Raw genomic sequence first — 23,412 nt, 5'->3', positions numbered from 1 at the left:
TGTACATTAGTGGTAGCAGAGTCAGAACGGTGGGAGAGAATAAGTGGGCTGGAGGGTTACAGCTTTGGGGGAAGAAAGGGGAAAAAGATATTCCAGAGAAACTGGAATCGTCTGTTCTGAATTTCTAATCTGTGCATATTCCTTTACACAGGGTGCTAGATGATGAAGATTTGCAGACTGAAATCTCAACATCATGTAAAGATTGTGATTAAGTTAACCAGCATTTGAGGAACCAAAGATGGAGAATCACTCGGCCAAAATCCTGCAACACTCTCCTCACGGCATTGTCGGTCTATCTGTGACAAATGGACTGTGAATGGTACAAGACAGCAGCTCACTACCATCTTCTCAATGGTACCTAGTGATGGGGTATAAATGCTGGCTGAGCCAGTGATGCCCATATCCTGGAAATGGGATCTATCTCTCATTGCTGACACCCAGTTGATGTTACTGCAGGATGATGAGGGACGCTGAGTGTGTCCTCCAGGAAGAGAACCATCATATTACCCCTGCCTACACCCAGCAAAAACACAGCAACATCGCTGGCATAAAAGACAGTGAAGCCAAAGGAGGACTGAAATATAGTTCTTCAAGGTGAAGTCATGAAAGCGGATTGGAACAGAGCAGGAACAGGAGACTGAGCTGGATGGTCAGCTGTTTCCCATTGATTGGTGGAGCCAGATTCAAAGGTCGAATGGCCTTCTCCTGCTGCTATCTCCCAGGTATGTATATAGCCATGGAGCCCAGATAGGAAGAAGTAGTCAGGGTAGGGATTCTGGAGGAGATTGCACTTCCACATCAGTTTTCAGTGAGGGATGGTTTGATGGATTTTATTTAACATTTGTCTTTAACGCAAGGTTTGTGAATTTGTTTTTGTTTTGAAAAGTACAAGTTTATTCCACAATAAATAAAACTTAAAGAATCGAAACTATCTGCATATGACAGTTTTTAAAATTTCCAATGCCCTTTAAACAAAATTCTGTCTACTCCCGGACCCCATCACTTTTCAGTTCCTCAAACTCCAGTGAAATATTCCTTCCCTCTTTGAACCTTTGGTTTGATTTAACTACTTTCAGTTCTTGTTCTGTGAGCTGTGAAGCATTTTTCTCCCATTTCTCCGACCCAGAAGTGTTATCTCACACAGCTGAGCAACCTTCCCACCATCAACATCATTATTCCATTATTTAGCTTTTTGTTAACGTATAATCACCAGCAGTAGCACACCAGTGTCATCAGTTGAATATTTACAAACAAAGCCCAATATGGGCAAAGCAAACCATTACAAGTGACACAGTGGGAAGGGACTAAATCAAAGTAGAGTTGGGGGTGAGGGGTTGGGGGTGACGGTGGAGATAATGCACTGTATCCCCTGCGGTGCCCACCTCTATCTAATGGCATAGAGAGCATTGATACACACCACATGCTCCTCCTCCAAGGAGACCCTGAGAATATTCTTTCTCCTCAATCATAGAATATAATCCCTACAGTGTGGAAGGAGAGCATTGGTCCATCAAATCCCACCAACCATCTGAAGAACATCCCGCCCAGAGCACTCCATCCCTGTAACACTGCATTTCCCATGGCTGATTCACTTAGTCTGTAAATTCTGAACACTGTGGACAATTTATGACGACTGATCCACCTAACCTGCATATCTTTGAATTGTGGGAGAAAACCAGCGCACATGGAGGGGACCCACACTATTATGGGGAGAATATGCATATCCCACATAGGCCGTTGACCAAGGCTGGACTCCAACCTTTTACCTGGTGCTGTGAGACAGCAGTGCTATGATCACAATTTAAATCAATATAGATGAACCCTGCTCCTTGTCACATTGCTGTTTGTGGTGACCTACTGCCCAGAGAGACACCCTGAGGTTCAGAAAGTGGCAATATAAATTCAGTCAACTCCAGCCCAGTTAATGTGGTTAACAACAACAACATCAATACTCCAGCAGTGTCATCATGTACAAGGTCCAGTCCTGACTCTGATGGACAGTAACTGCAGAATCAGAGTCCTGCAGTGATGTGTGAACTCTCCACCACACGGAGCAGGGGGTGACCACTTCCCTGTCTGCACTCACTGGTTTCTCAGTCGTCTTGAGTCTCTGCAAATCCCTTGTCACACAGAGAGGGAAACATCTCCTACCCAGTGTGAACCTGCTGGTGTCTCAGGGGGTCAGGATGAATCACTGAATCCCCTCTCACGCACTGACCATCTGAATGGCCTCTCCCCTGTGTGGGCTCACTGGGGTCTCAGGGAGTCAGGATGAATCACTGAATCCCCTCTCCCACACTGACCATCTGAATGGCCTCTCCCCTGTGTGGTCTCACTGGGGTCTCAGGGAGTCAGGATGAATCACTGAATCCCCTCTCCCACTCTGACCATCTGAATGTCCTCTCCCCTGTGTGTGCTCACTGGGGTCTCAGCAGGTGGTGCATTTGAGTGAATCTCTCCCACATTGGGAGCAAGTGAATGGTCATTCTCCAGAGTGAGCTAGCTGGTGTTTCAGCAGATCAGAGGACTGAGTGAATCCTTTCCCACCACATGGAGCAGGTGAAGGATCTAAATCCACTGTGCCCTCTCTGCTGCCTCAGCAGATTGTAAGATCGAGTAAATCCCTTCCCATACGTGAGGCAGGTGAACAGCCTCTCCCCAGTGTGACTGTGTCAGTGAGTATCCCACTGAGCGGGGTAAGTAAATTTCTTCACATTTACACAGCTTCGCCCTGGTCCCGTTACATTGGTGTCTTCCCAGATTACATGACCGGTTAAATATTCGACAACCTGCACCAGAGGGGGCACAATGGATTTAGATCCTTCAGCTGCTCCATGTGTGGGAAAGGATTCACTCAGTCCTCTGATCTGCTGAAACACCAGCGAGCTCACTCTGGAGAATGACCATTCTCTTGTTCCCAATGTGGGGAGAGATTCACTCAAATGCACCACCTGCTGAGACCCCAGTGAACCCACACAGGGGAGAGGACATTCAGATAGTCAGGGTGTGAGAGGGGATTCAGTGATTCATCCTGACCCCCTGAGACACCAGCAGGTTCACACTGGGTAGGAGATGTTTCCCTCTCTGTGTGACAAGGGATTTGCAGAGACTCAACACGACTGAGAGACCAGTGAGTGCACACAGGGAAGTGGTCATGGGAATGATTTCTCTGAGCTAGGAAAGCTGCTTTCCCCTTTTATATTACTGATAAGGATCAGGACCTGCAGAATTGGACGACTTTCCAGTTGATGTGATGTTAAAGCTGAGTTTTCCATCAGGGAACTCTCTCTCTGTGAAACAAGTTTTTTTCCCTATCATTACTACAACTCCCAACACCAGCTCTCCCTTCAGCTCTCCTGAATGTCGAAATTTGGACTAATGCACCTCAGTAATGTGCTTTTCTCTCACTTGTTTCTGAAAGTAAATTGGAGCCATTTTGAATAAATTTATACACTTTACCAGCAGAACTCATGCCTACTCTGTCATTTACGATTTGCAACCTCTGGGAAATTTGTTACCATCTTCGATGACCGTTATAATGCTCTGCCCACTTCCCTGGAGTCAGGATAAGTCAATTCTAACAATTACCAATAGATTGGATCTAAACAGAATGTCCCCACAACGGTAGCCACTCTGACGCTCAGTGCCCATCATTTAAGTTCTTTTTCTTAAAACCCCTCGTGTCTGGCAATCTGGCAATACAGTTGAAGATATTTTATACAGTAACCTTTCAGTCTCAATTGCCAGTTCCAGTCCTTGAAGCAGCCAGTAACACACCATAGTGACTTGAATTCTAACAGCAGCATTGCCTTGGCAGAAGAGATTGAGGAGAATGAAGCTGTCTTCTCTGGACTATCTAAACATGAAACACTTCAAATGAACCAAAATCTTAAAGAGATCAATATGGTAGACACAGCAAGGATGTATGCCCTGGCTGGTGTGTCTGGAATGAAATAAGTACTAACTGTGGTATCTTTACCCAGCATCCCCTATAGCTCCATAAATGTTTAAGATTTATTTGCTGCTCTAATTCCACTCTCTTGATCACTCCCCTTTGTAACTTCTGTAATGTTGGCATCCGTGCAAATTGATAACATTTGATTCAATCCTTCCCAAAACCTCTCTGTATCTGTGTCTCACTTTTGTTCACTGAGACCCTCATTCAATCTGACCTGTTTACAAAGCCTGCCCTGATATTTCCTTACAGGGCTCAGGATGAAATGTTCACAGAATTGTTAATGCGGATAGGAGGCTGCTTAACTCATCAGCTCTCCAAAGGTAAGAGGGCTGAGAGGTAAATAAGAGGGGAGTGTGGGGTTGGTAGGATGGGAACTCGGAAGGCAATAGGTAGATGTAGATGGGAGGTAATTATGAGAGGTTGGAGTGGATAATTGGAAAGGAAGATGGACAGGTGGGACAGTTCAAGAGGCCAGTGTCGAGTTGGACGGTTGGATCTGAGATAAGGTGGGGGGAGGGGAGATGAGCAAACCTTGATGCCGTGTGGTTGAAGGATCGCAAGATGGAAGATAAGGTGTTATTCCTCCAGGCGTCGGGTGGCTGGGATTTGGCGATGGAGGCAGCCCAGAACCTGCATGTCCTTGGTGGAGTGGGAGAGGGCGTTGAAGTGGTCGGCCACAGGGTGGTGGAGTTGTTTGGTGCATGTGTTCCAAAAATGTTCTCTGAATCAAGTTGGCGTCCTGATTCCCCAATGTAGAGGAGACCACATCGAGAGCAAAGGATAAAATAGATGAGGTATCTGGACGTGCAGGGAAATCTCTGCTGGATGTGGGAGGATCCTTTGGAGCCGTGGATTGACGTGAGGGGAAAGTGTGGGCACAGGTTTTACACCTCTTAAACTGGAAATCAAAGGTGCTGGGAGTGGAGGGTGGGTTGGTGGGGAGCATGGATCTAATGAGGGAGTCACAGAGGAAATGGTCTTTGTGGAATGCTGAAAGGGGTGGGAAGAGAAATATATCTCTGATGGTGCGGTCTGATCGAAGGTGGTGGAACTGGCAGAGGATGATGTGTTGTATCTGGGTGGAAGGTGAGGACTGGGGGATTCTATCCTTGTTGCAGTTGGAGGTGTGGAGTTCAAGAGTAGAGGTGCAGGAAGTGGAGGAGATACACTGGAGGGCATTGTTGACCACATGGGAGGGGAAATTGTGAATCCTTGAAAGAGGAGGCAATTTGGTATGTTCTGGAGGGTTCTGCCAGCTTGCATCAAGTTTCACTGGAACACTGCGCTAAGCTTGAGACAGAGATGTTGGCCAGGGAACAGGCTCGTGTGTTAAAGAGCAGGCAACTGGAAGCTCAGGGTCTGTTTTTGAAGCAGAACGTAGATCATCAGCCCCCATTTCCACTACCGCCACTGAGATGCTGCCAGACACAGGCTCCTGTCCCCTCCATTAACAGCTATGCACCCTCCCAGCAAGATCATTATCCACTCTTTTGTCTTTCCAAATGTTCTTGTATCTCTTTGCACTCCATCTCAACCTATTATTTACTCTTTATCCCCTATCTCCTGCAGTCCAAAGATATGCAGATTCAGTAAATTGGCCAAGCTACATTTCCCGGAGTGTTCTGGGATGCACAGTTTGGTGTATTAGTCAGGGGAAATGTAGAGTAATAGGGTCGTGGAATGGGTTTGGGTGGGATCATCATCGGAGGGTGGGTGTGAGCTTGTTGGGCTGATGGCCCTGTTTCCACACGGGAGCTGAGAAAATTTAGAATTCCTACAATCGGATCTAAGGAAGGGTTACAGGTACCGGAATGACCCTTGGTGTGTGAAGGAGGTGGAAACGGGAAAGGGAGAGTGGCAGCGGAAACCGAATGAAATGTATCAGTTTAGACTGGGACGGGTTTAATTACACTCTGTACAGATCACTAGTCCTGAATTAGACACTCCTGCTCCCACGTTTGCAGCAAAAGGGAAAATGTCTCTGGCCCTCAGGCAATGATAGGTCCAAGGTTATCGCCGCCATCTTTTTTGGGGGCAAGGTACAGCGAGGCGCATGGAGATGTCCTCTTCCTGGGTGGGGGCGGGGAGATTTGAAGAGGAGCATTTACACATCAGACACATACCAAGGAAATATTTGTCTTTAATATTCATCTTGCACTGACTGTGAGCTTTGTCTTGTGAATTTTTTTTATATCAGATATTAATTGAGAATAATTGAGACCGGGATCTCAAAAGCATGTTTCTACAGTCAGCGGAGTCATCAAGATCTGAATATCATTGGCATTTAACTGTGGAACGAGAAAGGTTTGTCTGTTCTGTCTGTCGAAAAGTGGCTCATATTTTTAGGTAAAAACAATGTCCTGTGGCCCAACATTTCAACTCCCCTCCCACTCAGCAAGGACATGGAGGTCCTTGGCCTCCTTCACCGCCGCTCCCTCACCACCCGACGCCTGGAGGAAGAATGCCTCATCTTCCGACTTTGAACACTTCAACCCCAGGGCATCAACGTAGACTTCACCAGTTTCCTCATTTCCCCTTCCCCCACCTCACCCCAGTTCCAAACTTCCAGCTCAGCACTGTCCCCATGACTTGTACTACCTGCCTATCTTCCTTTCCACCTATCCACTCCACCCTCCTCTCTGACCCATCACCTTCAGCATCACCCCACTCACCTATTGTACTCTTTCCTACGTTCTCCCCACCCCCACCCTCCTCTCATTTATCTCTCTACCCTGCAGGCACCCTGTCCCTATTCCTGATGAAGGGCTTTTGCCCGAAACGTCGACTTTACTGCTCGTCGGTTGCTGCCTGAAATGCTGTGCTTTTCCATAAACATCGTATTCCAGACTGTCAAAGTTTTGTCAAGCAAATAGCAGAAAGATGTCCAAATTCGTGGTTGGATCACCCTTGGGGTATGTGCTCTGTTCTAGGCCGTGCAGCCCGGAAAGGAGATATTGGTCTGAGATGGAACATAGATTTATCCAAACTACACCTCGACTCTTTTTCAGGAACTGTCATGTTTAGACTCAGTCAACCACTTCATGACTTTAACCTGTGAACTCCTTTTCAAATCCCTCTAAATTTCCCAATAAAATTTCTTATGGACTCAAATTCCAGTAACTTTTCAGGTGGAATTTTCCAGATTTTGACAATTATCTGTTCATCCAGAAATTGCTGAAGGTCATGTTGATGCTGAGTGCTGCTTGGCTCAATGAGAATGTTTTGGAGTTGGGTGTAAACAGAGGGAGATGAGATAGGGAGAAGGTTAAGCTGAAACTCTGGTTTTGTTTAGGCCATTCAGAATTTCGCATGGTCCCAATGGGAACAGTCAATTTGTAAGCGATACTGCGGAGTATTTGTTAACAGTTTTTAAAGTATAATACATCAGCTTAAGTAAAGATTGGGGATATTGATTATAATGGACATGTTTGAAGTGAAGGAAGGTTGAAAGCTCTTTTAAATTCTCTTAATGGGAGGAACTAGCTGAATCTAGAGAGACATTGAGACAGGAACCCTCAGACGCGTGGTGGGTTCCTCTTGGACAATGTGGGAAATAAGGGACGCTTCCAGTGTCCCTGACGGCTATGTGTGTAGGAAGTGTGTCCATCTGCGCTACTGGCAAACTGCTTTTCAGACCTGGAGCTGTGAGTGGACTCACTGTGGACCATCTATGAAACTGAGAATATTATGGACAGCACGCTTCGTGAGTTTGTCACACTGCAGGTGAGGGTTACACAGGCACAAAGGGAATGGGTGACCATCAAACCAAATAAAAGGCTCAGCAAGGGAGTGCAGGAGTCCCCAGTGATCATCCCCTTCTCAAACAGATACTGTCTACCGGTTGGAATTCTGTTGGGGGTGAATGGGTGGGGTGGCCTCTCGGGGAAATCAGCAACAGCCAGGGTCATGACACCACAGATCGCTCTGCTGCACAGAACAGGAGGAAAGACAGTTACAGGGCTATAGTGACATGGGATCAATCGTCAGAGTAAGGGCAGGTACTTCTGTGGCCACAGACATGAATCAAGGATGGTATGTTACCTCCCTGGTGCTAGGATCTGTAATAGCATGCAGTGGCTACAGTGAGTTCTGTAGCTGGAGGGTAAATAACCAATGGTTGTGGAACACACAGATACCAACGACATCGCGAAACAAAGGGATGAGGGCCTGAAGTATGTATACAGGAAAATCAGAGATATATTAAAATGAAAAGTAATAATGTCAGACTTACACCCAGTGCCATGTGCTAGTGAGAGCAGGAACAAGAGGATAGATCAGCTGGATGTGTGGCTGGAGAAATGGTGTACCAGAGAAGGGTTTAGATTTTCCTGGCACTGCGACCGTTTCTGGGCTAGGTGAGACTTGTACCAGCCTGACTGGTTACCCATGGGCAGGGCTGGGAGAAATCTCCTGGTAGGGTGATTGCCAGTTCCATTGGTGAGATTGTAACTAGTCTGGCAGGGGGTTGGAAGCTAAAGAGTGGCTTAGATGGGCCAGATTCAGGTCAGGGAATGGGAGATAGAGTATTTGTGATGCAGGCAACAGCTCAGAAAGACAAAGGAAAGGAGAATTAAACGAGGATTGAATCCTCTTCATCCATCAGTCCTGCCATCTCAGGGGTGAGAGTCAACAAAATATGAAGCCTTTTAAATGTCTATGACTCTATGTGCCTCAGCAAAATCGTGGAAATCTGAAATAAAAACAAACAAAAAAAAATTGTTGGAGATCCTCAGCAGGTCTGGCAGCATCTGAAATGGTCACATTGCAGTTTTGAAGATGTTGTATAATGCCATCCCACAACGTCCACTACTCCAGGCAAAATGTCCTCAGGCCCTCCTTATGGGTCACATGTTTCAATACTGGCAGCACCCTTATAAATCATTTCTGGACTTTTTCAGGTTTCCCAACATCTTTCCTATAGCAGAGAGACTAGAATGTAAAGCAGTCTGGGCATTCCAAAAGTGGCTGAGCCAATAAACTGTACAACCGAATCATGATCTCCCAACTCCTATACTCAATGCACTGCCCAATAACAGCGAGCATACCAAACACCACCTTCACCGACCTGTCTACCTTCAGCCCCACTTTCAAGGAACTATCAAACCACTCTGCACAGTGTATTTGTTCATCAACACTTCCCAGGAACTTGTTATTATGGGGCTGAGTCCTGTCTTCCTGAAATCAGGGAGAATAGAATTGAATGTAGTATTCTAAAACTGGCCTCACCAATGCTCTGTACAGCCACAACGTGACCTCCTAACTCTTATACTCAGTGACAAAATCCATACAGTGTGGAAGCAGCCCATTCAGCCCATGAGACCTTACCAACAATCGGAATAGCATCCCACCTGAACCATGTGACCCAGCATTACCCACAGTTCATCCACCGAACCTGCACGTCTTTGGATTTTTTCAGGACACCAGAGCGCCCAGAGGATGCCCGTGCAAACACACAGAGGGAGAATGTGCAAACACGACACAGAGTGGAATCGAGCCGAGGTCCCTTTATTGATAAGTGCCCAGACCAATAAAGGTCAGCATCCCAAATGCAGTCTTCAGCACCCAGTCTCCCTGAAACTCGACTTTCCAGGAACTATGCAGTTCTGAGCTCTTCAGAGGGATTAAAAGTGAGGAGGAGAAAACAGGAACAGGGTTGAGTAGTAGATCTATAAAATAACTCTTTGTTCCCCCTCTCTGTTTCCCTCCCCCTCTGTTCCACTCCCCGTTCTCTGATTCTCCCCTGCCTCTGCCTGTCCTCACCTGCCCCCATCTCTGTCCTCACCTGTGCGAAACTCTCAATCCCCACATCCTCTCTTTCCCCCCACCCTCAACCCACCCTCTCTGCCTACTCTCCCCTCCCTCTCCCCTAGTTCTGTATACTCCAACCACAGGGAAAGGACCTTGTCTATTTGCCCTACCCATGACCGGCTGGTTTTATAAATCTCTATCAGGTCACCCCTCAGCCTCCGACGCTGCAGGGAAAACACCCTATCCAACGCTGGCAACATCCTTGTAATTCTTTTCTGACCCCTTTCAAGTTTGAGAACATCCTTCCGATAAGAAGGAGACCAGAATTGCTGGAATATTTCAAAAGTTGCCTAATCAATGTCCTGTACAACCACAATATGACATCCCAACACCTATACTACATTCTCTGACCAATATAAGAAAGCATACCAACTGCCTTCTTCACTATCCTCTCCACCTGTGACTCTACTTTCGAGGAACTCTGAACCTGCACTCCAGGGTCTCTTTGTTTCGCAACACTCCCCAGGAACTTACTATTAACTGCAAAAGTCCTGCGAAGGTTTGCTTTCCTAAAATGCAGCATCTCACATTTTTGTAAACTGAACGCCTCAGCCCATTCACCCATCTGATCCAGATCCCGTTGTATTCTGAGGTAATCTTTTTCACTGTCCACTACACTGCCAATTTTGGTGTCATCTGCAAACATGCTAACGATGCATCTTATGTTCACATTGATTAAATGGCAAACAGTAGTGGATTCAGCACCGATCTTTGTGACATTCTATTAGTCACAGGCCTCCAGCCTGAAAAGCATCACTCCACCACCACTCTCTGTCTTTGACCTTTGAGCCAGTTCTATATTCAAATGGCTCGTTCTCCCAGTATTCCATGAGATCTAACCATGCGAACCAATCTCCCATGAGGAACCTTGTCGAACACCTTACTGAAGTCCATGAAGATCATGTTCACCGCTCTGCCCTCATCAATCCGCTTTGTTACTTCTTCAGTAAACTCAGTCCAGTTCATGAGACATGATTTCCCACGGGCAAGGCTTTTATTGATATCCAGGACTTAACTCTGTACATTGGGGTCTGCGTCGCCCAGTTATGGGAGTTAATATTCTGGATGCGTTCACGTACACCAGCTTTGTGTTGGTGACTGTGTATTGAGCCTTGTTAATAACAACAACACAGGTGAGTTCCTTTTGAAAGGCAATCCCTATATCCCTACCCCCTCCCAACTGCTCTGTCTCCTCCATCCCCACCGTAGACAGTAAGTACGAGGAGCTCATGGAGTTTCCATGTGAGTGAGGTTGAGAAAATCTTCCTTTCTTTCCACCACCCCACTATGAAATGGTGGTAGTGTCCTTTCCTCTGGACCAAGTTTGGTAACAATGGCTTTGGAGAGAATGATTAGAAAACCTGCCCAAGCCACCAGGCCATACTGTCTCCCAGCTGTCCCTGCCTGACCCTCCAAACAGAACCTTCCTGTATTTTCTCTCCTGTCAGACTCTCCCATTGCTCCCTTTGTCCAGGGTCCCCTCCTGCTGCTGCACTGATCCTGTCCTTCACTGACCTGTCCATCCCCCAGTGTCCTCCACATTCATTCATTGTTTACAATCCCATGGTCCCAGTCTTCCAGCCCCGGCCCCTCCACTCTATTGGACAGCAGCTGATCTCAATCCTCCAGGCTCCTGTGTGATCTAGAGCATGTTCCGTAGGAAGGGAGATCAGTGCACGGGCGCAGTGCTGGTCAGTTGTTGGCGTATGTGCAGGGCAGGTCAGTGCCAGGGAGGGAGGCTGTGGATGTGTGGGATTAATCTGTCATTAACAGCTCCCTTCCTTCTTTCTTCTGAGGGCACGACCCAGGGGAATAGCCCTTTGCCTGGTGTCCTGACGATTGGTCAAAGTATCAATGGGAGAGCATTTTGCAGCAAGTTGTCAGAACTCTTATGAATAGTCAGGATTGTTATGGAAAATGACAAGGATGAGCCTACAATTAGAGTTCTAATTTGGTTAATTTTAGTTCAACCAGATATGATTTGGCCAGTGTGTGCAGAACGGTTCTCATCAGAGAATGGGAGTTCTGGGAGATGAGGGGGAGGATTCACCAACACCCTGGAGGCTCCAAGTCAAACTCATTGATTTGGTTCTTAGTCTGCAGACAGCAGCTCGGAAACTGAATTCAAGGCGAGGAGAGAGATTGTGAGAACGGGGTATGGAGGAAAGGAGGGACGAGATTGGTTTGGATTTCAGTTAACAAGAGAGAGAAATTGTGAGACTGAGATTTAAAGCTTTGGGGGAACAAGGAATCTACAATTTAATACTATCATTGTCTTATAAAGTTCCATCCTGTATTAACAATGGTGACTTGTTTTTTTTCTGTTGTAGGGTATGGAAAGGGTGGATTTGCAGATGAGAAATTCATATTGAACTTCATGTTCTGATCTGATAGTTATTTGATCCGTGCCGATCTGAATATCATTGGCCTTTTCATCTGGAAGGAAAGTTGTGCATTCTGTCCGTGGGCGAATATTTCAAATCTCAGTGTGACTGCAAAAGTACTGAGCCACAGCCAAGTCCATGTAAGAGTGCTTTGTGGCTTTGAATGGAGGCTGGTTGTCAGGATTATCTCCGTGGCAACGGCAGTTTAAAAAGTCTAGTTCAATTCAGCACTTTGTGTTTAAACAACACACCCCTCCCCAACACCTCCGTGGCTCAGTCAAGTACTTGAAAGGTGCTTCAGTTTCGGTGGGGTTGTCTGTCAGGATTCTCATGTGGAGGAGCCGGTCTTGGAATGGGGTGGACAAAGTTAAACATCGCACGACACTAGGTTATAGTCCAACAGGTTTATTAGGAAGCACTAGCTTTCCAAACACGATGTAATTTTTAACTTTATCAGGTTCATCTCTATGCTGACAACTTCTTCAGATAAGTACTTCAACAATTAAACAGGCCATATGTTCCCCACGCAATAGGTTCCCTTGAGCAGTGTAAACTGCTATTCTTGCCCTGGGGATAGCTACTCATTTGTATACCCAGTCAAAATCCCATCCAGCTTTTTGTTGATCTTTAAAGCTTTTCTAATCTCCTAGTTTCTCCTTGGTCTTTGCCAATTTGTATGCCTTCTATTTCAATTTGATAGACTCCCTTGTTTCCTTTGACACAAATGGCAGATTACTCCTTTTCCTACAGTCCTTCCTTTTCACCATTATATATAATTTTGCTGTGCACTTTGAAAAATTACTGCCTCATCCTGTTGTAGTCCACTTTGTTTAAGCACAGGATCTTGGGATTGGACTTAATCTTCCAGCTTGCCATCTGTGTTATAAATTCAACCAGACTTCTCACATATTCTCAAAGTGCCTCTTTGGATTCATCCTAATCTTCTCAGCCAAGGTTCTTTCATGTCCACTTTGTCGCCCTCCTGATTTCCATCAAAGGTAAACTCCTATATCCCTTATTGTGCGCCAGGGCCTCCCTTGATCCCAGTTGCCTGTACCTGAGCCACGCATCCCTCTTTTTTCCAGTCAATGCCTAAATATCTCTTGTCATCCTGGGTTCCCCATTCCTGCCAACCTTGCCCTTCACCGTCACAGGAACATATAGACCTTGAACTCTAGCTATCTCACGTTTAAAGGCTTCCCACTAGCCAGCGGGCCATTTACCTGCAAACAAATTACTCCAGTCGACCCCTGCAAGATCCTGTCCAAACCCATCAACATTCCCCTTGTCCCAATTTAGAACTTGAACCTGTGGACTAGCTTTGTCCCTCTCCATAGCTATTTGAAAATTAATAGGACGATGGTCACTGGTCCCAAAGTGCTCCCCCACTGTCACCTCAGTCACCTGTCCTGCTCTGTTTCCCAAGAGTTGTTCGAGTTTTGCCCCTTCCCAAGTAGGACCCTCTACGTATTGCTGGAGGAAACCTTCCTGAATTCACTTATCGGATTCCACTCCATCAAATCCCTTCACGCTCTGGCAGTCTCAAGTCTGTTACAAAAATAAAAATCCACTCTTATGACAACCATATTGCTCCTGCATGTCTCCCTTCTCCCTGCACATTTGTTACTCAAATTCACGTTGACTATTTGGAGGCCGATAGGACAACCCCGGTGACATCATCATCCACTTCCTACTTCTTAGCTCCACCCACGAAGCCTCACTGGAGTATCGGTCAGTTATTTTATCTCTGATTACTGCTGTGATAATCCCCTTAATCAGAAATTCAACTCCTCCTCTCCTCCTTCCACCATCCCTGTCCCGCCTAAAGCACCTGTACCTGATGCGTGAAGCTGCCAGTCCTGACCCTCGCTTAGCCATGTTTCTATAAAGGCTACATTATCCCAATCCCATGTTCCTATCCACGCCATTAGTTTATTGGTCTTACCTGCCAACCCTCTTGCACCAAAATAAAAGTAGTTTAATCCAACAGGCATTCCTTAGTCCATATCATTTTCCAGCTTGACCTGTCTCATCACATTATTGTTTCTGATTACTGTATCTCCTACCAGCCTCGTTCTTGCCTCCCTGATCATGACGGTATTGCTCCTCGCCAATATAGTTTAAATCCTCCCTTGTAGCATGAAAAAAATTCGCCAACAAGATACTGGTCCCCTTCCCAGTGCATGGGCCACCTGTCCCTCCTGATCAGGTCAACTCTGTCACAGAAACGACAACAATGTAAAAATCTGAATCTCTCTGCCTCCCACCCCCGCACCAATTCTTTAGTTACTTATTTATCTGCCATATCCTCCTGTTATTACTTTCATTAGCTCATTACAATGGAAGTAATCAGGAGATTACCACCGTCAAGGTCCTGGTTTTTAACTTTTCTCCCAGCTCTCACTAATCACTCTGTACGACCTCATTCCTACATCTACCCGTGTCATTTGTGCCAACGTGTATAATGATTTCTGGCTGCTCCCCCTCCCCCTTGAGAATGTTCTGCAGCCGCTCGGAGACATCCTGGATCCTGGCACCTGGCACATTCTGGATTCCCATTTGAGGCCACAGAATCTCCAATCTGTCCCTCTAACAATCGACTCTCCTATCTCTGAGGTCCTGTTAACTGTTACCCTTTTCCACTGTGCCCCAGAGTCAATGGTAGTTCCACCAACCTGGCTACTGCTGCTTTCCCCTGGAATGTATTTCCCCTGAACAGTATCCAAAACGGTGTACTTGTTTTCGTGGGGAATTGCCACAGGGGATTCCTGCATTCTCTGCTTACTCCGTTCGCCATTCCAGGTCGTCGCCAACTTCCTCTCTGTCTTGAACACAACAGGGAGCAAGGACTCCTGTTGGATTAAATTGCCTTTATTTAAATGCAACAGGACAGATAGGCCTGATGTACTCATAGCATGGATCTTAATGCGGGACTGGGATATTATAATCTTTACAGAAACATGATTGGGGCAAGTCTTGGGTGTGACCACAACACGAATGCTCTTATCTATGAAGTTCTCAATATCTCAGATGATCCTGAGGGCATCCAGCTCCAGCTCCCGAACACGGTCTCCCAGGAGTTGCAGCTGGGTGCATTTTCCACACGTGTAGTTACCAGGGACTGTGGGAATTTCCCTGAGCTCCCCACATCCCGTAGGAGGAACATTCAACAGTCCTAACTGCCATCTCCATTGCTGCAAGACTAAAGTTGAAAGGGCTTTATTTGAGCTTGCCAGTAGTTTTCGCTGAGCTGCTGCTGTCCAAAACCTCTTGAGCCAAACAATACTCCTGACTCTGCTACCAACCGCATGTCTCTCTACCCCTTCACATTAAGTTTTGGTTAGGGAAGGAGGGAGACACTGCAGTGATGTAGCACTTGGGCATTAAGCACTCCTTGACACCTGGCTGCTGACTACCTGCTCTCCATCCAAGATCACTGATTGGCCTTGGAATATGTCTTACTGAGATTTTCCTTCTGGTAATGCTAACTGCGCTGATGCTAATCCTCACCCCGATAGCCAATCTGCGTTGTCACAGTCCCTTGGTCCTTTCTGTTTAAGAGTACTGCATTTATTAATTCCTTGAATCCGTCGACTGCATTCCAAACTGTGTCTCACTCCACAGCGAGAGAGGTTAATGTTCCATTGAATACAAGGCTATTGTAAAAATGATACAATTCGACATAGGGACAACAGTATGTCTATCCGCTTACTGAGTCTGCTTTTCCACTCAATTCGGTGAGATCGATTTTGATAATCCCCCCATTCCACTTGTCTGCATTTTCCCCATAAACCTTGTATGAATATCAGCCTGCCTCAATCCTAAAGATATTTACTGAGCCAGCCTCAACAGCCCGAAGAATTTTCGAAAATGATTTCCCTCTCACTGATGTGAGACTTGGTGGTCTTAAAACCCATGCGGTATTTCTAGCACTCTGTTTGAAAGTTGTATCAATATTAGATGTTATCCTGTCCAATCACACCTTCTCTGTGGCCAGAGGCAAAACAAAAATGAAAAGTTAAGAGACTGTAATCTCCTCACGTCAGCCTAAGATGCAGCGCATTCTGGTCTGTGTATTTGCCTACTCTCTATCCCGCAAAAACTTCCAATTCTTTGTCGGCTTCTGTATCAATTCACTCAAGGATCACACGGTCACTCTCCTTGAATCCAGGAACTCCTTCTTCAAACTGAAGATCGGAAGAAAGTCAGTGTTTAACATATTCTCTGGCTCCGTGCACAGGCTGCCCCCTTGGTCCCTAATACTGCCCATTCTCTCCCGCGTTATCCTCTTCCCCTTAATAACCTGAAAGAATGTCTTTCAATTCTTGCTAATCTCTACCCTCGAATGTTTTAACTCCCCGCCACCACTTCTGCTCTTCTACTGACTTTTTAAAGTTTAGCCCTACACTTTCTATATTCTTTTCGGACCTCCGTTGACCTGCTCACTTTGTAACTGCTTTAAGCTTCTTTTTCCTTTTTAATTCTGTTCAGAAATGTGTCGACACCTGAGTTTCTCTGGGCTTGTATTCCTAAAATTCATCTTCGGTGTAACATGCTGAGCCGACACTGTCATCAATGACATTTTGCTCAAGTGAACCCCAAACTCGCGCCTCACGATGTTCTGCACTTTAGTCAGATCCTGTCATATTTTTTTCATAAAATCGGTCTCCCAAATGCAAAAAGCTTTTATTTTTCAAACATTTTTGGGTCTTTTCCTTAGCAAACTCAAGACATAGGAGTCACGGTCACTGGTCCTTTCATGCTCACCCAATCCTGCCTGCAACATCTGACTGGCTTCGTTCCCCACGGTGAGGCGCAACACAGCCCCGCCCATTGTTGTATCTGCTACACGTAGATATAACAAGCTCCCAGGAATAAATTTCAAGGCATCTGTCCCATCTTAATAATGTTATCACTGTCCGAATGAATGTTTGGAATCGAAATGCCTGAATATAATGATCCAATTGTTATATTAGCACACCTCAGTAAATTGGTTCTATATCAGCTCCTGTACTTTCTTTTGTTTGGGAGTCTATAATATATCCCCAGCGGTGTGTCTTCATGGTTTTGATCCTGAGCTCTAACCACCAAGCCTCATTAGATCATTCTTACTGCAGTAACTAACTCCACAATTAGTAATGCAACCCCACTTCCCCTTTTACCACCTCTCCTGTCGTGCCTATAGATCTTGTATCACAGGATATTGAGTTGTCAGCCCTGACCTCCCTCAAACACATCTCTGTGATGGCAAAAATGTCACACTTCCCCATTTCGCCTCATTCCCTTATCACATCAGTTTACCCGATGATATTCCCAGCATTCAGGTAAACAGCATCCAGCCTGGAATATAACACCTGGAATACTCTATAACGCGGATATCTTTCGTCATTCATTGTTTGTTCTCAAACTGCCAAATTCATGAACCAAAACTGTAACTCAGGGAATGACTGAATATTTGTTGAATTGTAATTTCTCTTTTAATAAATGTATTCATCAAATGCAACTTTCCAGAACTAAACCGTCAGCTCCACATGCAATGGGTTTCTGCTGATTAATTCCCTGTGCAGTGTGCAGAGGGGAGAGCACTAAGTAATGGAGAAAGTGAGAACTGCAGGTACTGGGGATCAGAGTCGAAACGTGTGGCGCTGGCAAAGCACAGCCAGTGGGGCAGCATCTGAGGAACAGGAGAGTCAAAGCTTTGGGCATCAGCAGTTCATAAGGATCTGCAGTTCTCACTTTCTCCATTACTTAGTTCTGGAAAGTTGCATTTGATGAATGCAAAGGAGGATGAGAGATGACTTGATAGAGGTGTATAAGACGACGAGAGGCAAATATAGAGTGGATAGCCAGATACTTTTTCCCATTGTGCAAATATCTATCATGAGGGAGAAAAACCTAAAGGTAACTGGAGGAAGGTTGAATGGAGATGTCAGAGGTAGGTTCCTTTCACAGAGAATGGTGGATGGTTGGAGTGTACTGCTGGCAACTGTCGTAGAGTCAGCTGCATTGGGGATATATTAAGAGACCATTGGATGGGCAATTGAATGATAGCATAATGAAGGGTATGTCGGTTAGTCTGATGTTAGAGTAGGATAAAGAGTCGGCAGGACGTCAAGGCCAAAGGGTCTGCACTGTACTGTTCTATGTTTCACTCAGCCTGTGGATTCTTTTCAATTGTTGAATGTGTGAGGGAGTGATGTGTGTGAGATCAGGACACTCTGTAGGGGCGTTAGGCCAAGATGTCCACTTCTGGAGTGCATTCTTACAATCACCTGAGTACCAGTACAATATGTGTGTGATGACCTACACCAGACAGAATCCGTCAAGTTCTGTTATTAAGGTGATTCTGGACTTGTCATTTGCTGCTGTTATCTTCAGATAGATTTTATTGGTTGACCCATGTATTAATTTTTGTCCATCAACAGAGATGTACAATTTTATTTGTATACTGGTGAATGTGAAGGTGACATTTATTGGACACGGTTTTGAAGCTTTCTTTGCGAGACACAATGTGCTGCAGAATACTGTCAACTTGTTAACGTCTTTACCCAGTGTCTGGTCCAGAGAGCAGATGCTTGGAGTCTGGGAGGAAGGCCAGATATCATCACCATAATTAACTTGTGCGATGTGATTCTGACACTCGATGTCCATTCATCTGCCCCCAGTCAAGTCTCAGACCGAAGATGGAGTCGAAATAATTTGTTGTGAAATAATGTTCGAATGACTGCCGTGACCCAGGTGGAAGCTCTCTGGATTCATTTAAGAGCAGACAAATGTCTTACCCAGTATCACAGGCAGCTGTGACTGAATTCAAATCTTTTAAAGTCTTTTTTCAATGTAAGTTATGATTGCAATCTGATCTGAAAAAAATCATATTTGCTATGTTCGTGAATTGTGATTCACAAAAGTGCGAAATATCATTATTCAACCAAACAATAATTGCATCACTTCTGAAAACAATTAGGTTGATTTTATATTTATGGAACTAAAATATACTTTCCTGCCAACATTTTATGACACAAAAATAAAGATTGTATATTTTATTTAATACCGAACAAAGAACATGTTATCTGACTACAGTGGTGATCACAATTACATGCTTTTGCATACATGAACATCAAGTAACCACAAAAATACATCATCCTCTCTCACTAGTATTCTCACATACGGATGAGGAAGGACACCACTTCAACTGGGACAACACATCCATCCTAGGACAAACCAAATAGAGGCACGCACGAGAATTCCTAGAAGCATGGCATTTCAACCTGAACTCTATCAACAAAAACACCGAGTTCGACCTCAACTCAGACCCCTGAGAAAAGGAGCAGGATGTGACTTCACCACAGGAAATGACATCACCAACCCAAAGAAACTCAAACATATAAATAGAAAGCAGGAATTTTCAGCGTTGGTTCCCCTGAAGATGAAGATGGTAAAACATCTCGAAATGAACCTCCCAGCTCAGCGAAGAAGCCGACACCCAAAACTTCAACCTGAGCTACAAATCTTCTCAAAACTGGCTACAATTACATACTCATTGTCAGTATTCAAATGAATACATCGTTGCTCCAACATTTGGAAAGTCGTTGGCATCTGAATGATTGTATTTTTCGAGTGATTAAACGATTGAACAGTCATACAGAAATTGCTTTCTTACATATTTATACATAATCGATCAGTTTAATTTCTCACTAAATGTGCGAGCTTCAGTTCTTTACCAACAATTGAAAAATGACAATAATTCAATATGAACAGAGAATATTAGATTAAATAAATGATTTGTGTTATTAAATTGAAGTGAACAACAATTTGAAACCTTGCAATTTTCAGAATGAATGGTATTAATGTGAAATGTGAAAAAGAATGAAGAACATATATCCATGTGAGTGAACAGTCAGACATTTTCGAAAGAGTTTTGTGGCAAAGCAAAGGAAATATTTGTTTTATTTGTTGGGATACAAAATTTAAAATATTCGTGTGCTGAGTACTAATTAGACTTCATCATCAAACTGAACTTGCAATACTTGCATTATAAATTGTTATGCTGCAACAAAATGATCACATATTTGCCAACATTTACAGCTGGAAATAATCTGATACTGGCTTTGACTTGCATCTGTACATGATAGAGTTCAGAACTTTAATGTACACAAGGAGGCTATTTGGCCACTGTTTATGCATCAGCTTGTGAAGTGTCTCCCAAATCCTCCCATTTGCCACCTCTATCACTGTTGCCCTTTAATTTCGGAACGTTCAAATATATATCCAGTTCCCTCTTGCGTCTTCATTCACAAATCTCCCAGGTAGGGCATTCCAAATCCTAACAACTCTCTCAATAAAGAGCTTTTGCCTTATCTCACTCCAAGGTCTTGTGCCGACGATCTTGAAACTGGGATGCTGTAATGCCAGCTAAGAGAAATGAAGTATTCTTATTTTACTCTGTTTTTTCATAATTTTGATTACTGCAATATGTTCACATCTTCGTCTGTTCTGATCAATCAGGAGCAATTTTATTACTCTAATTTCTCGCATCCTACCTTTAACTAATTTCTTCATTCCACTTATCATTCTGATTATTTATAAGGTTCCAGGTATTCTTCTTCAAAGTAATGAAGGGTGTGCGTGTGTGTGTGTGTGTGTGTGTGGTGTGTGTGTGTGTGTGAGAGAGAGAGAGAGAGAGAGGGAGAGAGAAAAAACAATTCTCTGTAATGTCTGAATTACACCCAGTGCCTCGTATAAAAGAGGTAAGGATTAGGTAACGATTAACGTATGGTAAAAGAGCTTGTTCAGGGGCGATGGTTTCAGATTTCTGGATCATTGGGCCCTCTTCCAGGACAGGTGAGGGCTTTAAGAAATGGAGAGATTGCATCTTAACTGGATGCGCACCAACATCCTAGAGGGGAGGTTTTCTCGTGCAAATTGGGTGGATTTAAACTAATAAACCAGGAGGCTGGGAAACAAAGCAGTAGGTCAGGAACGGAGCAGAAGGTAGAGGTGAATAGGACATCAGGCACGGCCAGTATCATGCTGCGAGAAGGAATCAAATCAGTCCAAAATGTGAGTTGGAGATTGGAATAAATAATGGAGATGTATGTCAGCGATTAACAAATGAAGATGGAATGTATGGGGTTCGTGAAGGAGTGAGGTGTGTGAGATCAGGAAGCTCGTACTCAAGAAACAATTCACGGGGAAAAATAAATTGAAAAAATCTTATTTAAAATCCTTAGGCCTAAAACCACACAGTATTTGGAATAAAATTGATGAGCTGGCAGTAGGTACTGAGATAAATGGGTATGGCCTGGTAAGGATGATTGAAACATGGTTACAGGAAGATCAGGACTGGACAGTGAACTGTGCATGGGTACTCCGTATTCCGAAAGGATAGACATTAATGTAAAGGAGGTGGATTTGGGGTATTGGTTAAGGATGATATCAAGACGATATTAAGAAATGATGTTGGCACGAGGGAACAAAATTAAAATCAGTCCAGGTGCAAATAAAAAGAAACTGAAGAAACCTCTTTGGAAGAGTAATTTTCAGCCACCGTCTCCCCAAAGTACTTCTGAGGTCGGAAATGAGGGTTCGTGACAAGTTAACAACGGTGGGAGAAATGTGCATATTGAATCAATTAATCAACTTGGCAAAGGGTAGGCTCCAAGTACAAATCATAGAGTATATGAAGGATTGTTTCTAAGAACACATGTCATGGAGCCAACCAGAGAGCAGGGTACTTTAGATTTGATATAAGCAAGGAATGAAAAACGATCTTGCAGGAAAGGATCCTCTTGGAAAGAATGACCACAACATACTGGTGAGAACAGAGTCACATACGAGAGCCTTAGTGTTGAGTAATAATACTTACAGTGGCTGAAGGAAGGTGTTGGTTGGGGAGGCGGGGGCGGAGGGGGGGTGGGGTTAGGGGAACAGTCAAAGACAGAACAGATGAAGAAATTTGGCAAATACTTAAGGGGATACTAAATACGTCTCAAGTAAAGTATATTTGTGACAGAAGAGGAATTGCATGACAGAGAAAATTTATCCATGTCTAGATAAGGAATTCAATGACAGCATGAGGGCAAAAACGAGGGCAAATCATACTGCACAAGTTAGTCGTGCTCCGGGGATTGGGTAAGGCGGTGGCCTAGTGCATTGCAGCTAAACTGCTCATCGAGAGACCCAGATAATGTTCTGGGGAGCTGGATTCGAATCCTGTCATGGCAGATGGTGGAATTTGAATTCAAATTTGGGATTAACAAACTGGTGGTGAACATGAACAGATTGTCAGGAGAAGCTCACCTGTTTCACTAATGTCCTATGGGGAAGGAAACTGCCATCCTTACCTGGTCGGGTCGATTTGTTACTCCAGACCCACATCAATGAAGATAACTCCTAACTGCCCTCTGGGAAATCAAGGATGGGCAATAAATGCCGGCCTATGCAGCAATGCCCACTTCCTGTGAATTAATGAAAACAAACAAAAAAAAAAGCAAAGGGTTAACACAAACATTCAAAGAAGCTATGACAGGAAATGAACGGAAACATAAATACTGATACCATTAGCTTTCACTAGTACATAAAAAAGAATCGCAGAGTGAAACTAAGTGATGCCTCTTTGCAGGATGAAACTGACAAGATAACGACGAAAAACTCAAAAATGGCAAAGGCACAAAAGCAATGTTTTCTGTTTTCACGGAATACACGAAAAACTGTAGTTCCTACAGAGGAACTTGTTGGGATTACTGCTGTTTGTCGTTTTAATAAATTACCTAGATGAGGGCATAAAATGATGTGTTAGTAAAGTTAATTATGATACTAAGGTTGGTGAAGTGTGGATAGTGGTGAAGAATGTTGCAGGTTACTGAGGGACATAGATAAACTACAGAGCTGGGCTGAGAGGTGGCAAATTGAGTTTAATGTGCAAGAGTGTGAGGTGATTCATTTTGGAAGCAGCAAAATGAATAAAGAGTACTGGGCCAATGGTAAGATTCTTGGCAGTGTCCATGAGTAGAGAGATCTCAGTGTCAATGTACGTAGATCACTGAACGTTGCCAATCTGTTTAATAGGCTTGTTAAGAAGGCGTACAGTATGTTAGCTTTTATTGGAAGAGGGATAGAATTTTGGAGCCACATGATCATACTGCAGGTGCACAAAACTCCGATGTGGCCGCACTTGGAGTACTGTATATTTCTGCTTGCTGCATTACAGGAAGGACGTGGAACGTTTGGAAAGGGTTCAAAAGAGATTTACAAGAATGTTGC

General features: G+C 44.5%; 1 long non-coding RNA gene across 1 annotated transcript; it reads left to right on the top strand.

The window, feature by feature from the left end:
- The first annotated feature begins 651 nt into the window (after window positions 1-651).
- LOC140476642 (uncharacterized) lies at window positions 652-19,198 on the top strand. The gene is made up of 3 exons (XR_011960573.1): window positions 652-722; window positions 6,156-6,262; window positions 18,576-19,198. It is a non-coding gene; the product is annotated as an uncharacterized lncRNA (long non-coding RNA).
- The last annotated feature ends 4,214 nt before the right edge of the window (window positions 19,199-23,412 follow it).

The sequence above is a fragment of the Chiloscyllium punctatum genome, chromosome 4, assembly GCF_047496795.1.
Source record: "Chiloscyllium punctatum isolate Juve2018m chromosome 4, sChiPun1.3, whole genome shotgun sequence".
NCBI lineage: Eukaryota > Metazoa > Chordata > Chondrichthyes > Orectolobiformes > Hemiscylliidae > Chiloscyllium > Chiloscyllium punctatum.
Note: the sequence above shows the minus strand (reverse complement) of the source record. Positions and strands in the feature narration are given on the sequence as shown.